The 2,500-nt window shown below is 37.2% G+C and overlaps 1 long non-coding RNA gene across 1 annotated transcript in view; it reads right to left on the bottom strand.

Annotated features, from left to right (window-relative positions):
- Positions 1 to 2,500, bottom strand: part of LOC144971966 (uncharacterized) — a 56,006-nt gene that overhangs the window by 1,270 nt on the left and 52,236 nt on the right. The window lies entirely within an intron of this gene.

The following is a 2,500-nucleotide window of genomic DNA, read 5'->3' as shown; positions in this document are numbered from 1 at the left end:
TTAACTGAGATATTGCCAAGTTTAGTTAGAATGTCAATTTTTATCCAACACGAGTTCTTTTCATAAATGATTAAATCAACCCTCCGTTTTGTACATCTTCGGGAACTATCAAAGCTTAATTTCACTTCTAAATATTTTTTACAACTAGTCAAGCTGAAAAAGTATGAAATTTGAGAAAAGTTGCTGGATACCTTTCCAATACATTTGACCATAACTTCCGGAAAAATCACCCGATTTACTTGAGAGAAAAAAATGCTCTGGTGAGCATATTCTTTCATAAAATGAAAAAAATGCAAATCCAAAATTTTCACTTTCCGACTGATTATGTCATTCACTGTCACATATACTATATATAATGGTGATATCTTTTTTTTAATTTCAAGATATTAGCAAGATTTACTTTATATAATGGTTTATATAAGGTAAATCTTGCTTATATCTTGCAGATAAATCATGGAATTCAGTCTGATTAATCATGACATCACCATGCCAACATTTTGATATGAAATTCCCAACTTTGTGCGGCTATGTGGTCTTGTGGTATGACATTAGCGTTCGGATCGGAAGGTCCTGGGTTCGACCTCGCTCGGCGCATAGTTGAGTCTTGGAGAAGGCTCTTTACTCACATTCTCTCACCGTACTCAGGTGTAAAATGAGTACCTGGCCGTTAACAGCGTTGTCTCTGTCCGAAAAAAAATTGTAATATCGCCTAACAGGTTCATGTCCCGTCCTACTTTTTAAATGTTGCTGTTGGTCAGGGATCCCTTGTAAAGCGCTTTGAGCACGTTTAGTGCGCTATATAAAGCTCAATTATTAATTATTTTAAAATGGGAAGGCTTTTGTAATCAAACATACAAAGGGATTAACCAGCTAACTTCAGTAATCTGGAATGACACGTATTTAAAATTTGGCCAGAAAACTCGTCCTTCAAATATCGATCGATTAAAATGACCCTCATCTTGGCAAAAACTCTAACACCTGAGACTTACGAGGAAAACTCATCCGTCAAATTATATCGATCGATAGAAATGACACTCATCTTGACAAGAATTCTCAAATCTGGGACATCAAGAAGTTATGTTAAAAGTTCCAGTTAACTGTTGTAAAAATTTGGCAAGTAAAAGTTTTACTTGCCAAATTTTTACAACAGTTAACTGGTTAATTTTTTAAAATTAACAACTTTTAACATAACTTCTTGATTTCCCAGATTTGAGAATTCTTGTCAAGATGAGTGTCATTTCTATCGACCGATATAATTTGACGGATAAGTTTTCTGACCAAGACATCAAAAAACTTGTTTTTTCAAAGAACGGCAAATTATGTAATGGGGGGGGGGGGGGGTTGCCCGCCGGAAATCGGGGAGCGTATGACTAAATTAATTTGTATTCCTTGTCGTGTAGAGACATTTAAAGACTTGTCTTTTGACGTCCTTTTTGGTCAGCGTCACACTATAAGTTTACGAAGGCTACGGTCGAAGCGTAGCCATCGTTAACTTATAGCCTGGCACTGACCAAAAAATTAGGTCAAAAGACAAGTCTTTAGCCACAAAAGAAAACAAATCGAGAGTTGTATTCAATAGTTCAACCCATAGAATCACTTGTTTCCTTGAGCAATACTAACAAAAACTCATTAGACGGTGCAAATACCTAAAAAATGACGTCAAACTATAAGTACTGGTGGGCTCCAGTGACAGGCTATAAGTTAACGATGGCTACGGTCCAAAGGGTGGCTACATTGGTTGATTTGGTGCCTGGCATCCATCTTTTAAATATGGATTACAGCATTTTTCAAAAATAAAACTGAGAAATGGTATATACCTACCACCTCTTACTTATTCGAGTAAGTCTTTTCTTTAATTTTTTCCCCTTTCCTTTGTATTTACAAATAATATAGCATGCTTTAAGTCATTTTCTTTTGATTCTGGCACCACCTTATACTGTAAGCATGCCACGCCACTGGCTACGGTCGAAGTCGGTACCCTCTGAATACGAAACATAACACTGTACCACGCTGTACTGTCATCTTGATTTATATTATTATACTCTATATTCATAAGTATATCAGGCGAATAAGTTGAAACGCTTAGCAGACAGATGGTAAAAAAATGTTTGTGAATGGCCGGATGTTGACGAGAAAATAATTGGACAACCTTTTAAAACTATGTAACAACAGAGTCAGGAGACAAGGGTATGCCAGTTGGGGGGGGGGGGGTGTGATAATTTAAACTCTGGCGACATAAAACTAAATGCGAAATAACGCTTCTTGCCAGACGTAAGGAGGAAAGTTGTGGTAATCCTATGGATTAGCATTACACATCAACACGAATAACGTATGCTCCTACTTATGTTACCCCTTGTAGCCGAGAGTCGATAAACGGGTAGATATTTTTTCCTTCTTTTATTTATTTATTTGTGGTCTTGTAGTATGACACTCGCCTTTGGTCCGGTAGGTGCTCCGTTCGAGTCTCGAGCTGGACGGCGCACAGTTGTGTCCTTCGAAA

The sequence above is a fragment of the Berghia stephanieae genome, chromosome 4 (genome assembly GCF_034508935.2).
Source record: "Berghia stephanieae isolate SIO BIC M18660-M18661 chromosome 4, UCSD_Bste_1.3, whole genome shotgun sequence".
Lineage (NCBI taxonomy): Eukaryota > Metazoa > Mollusca > Gastropoda > Nudibranchia > Aeolidiidae > Berghia > Berghia stephanieae.
The sequence above is the reverse complement of the archived record's forward strand: the minus strand, read 5'-3'. Positions and strand labels throughout refer to the sequence as shown.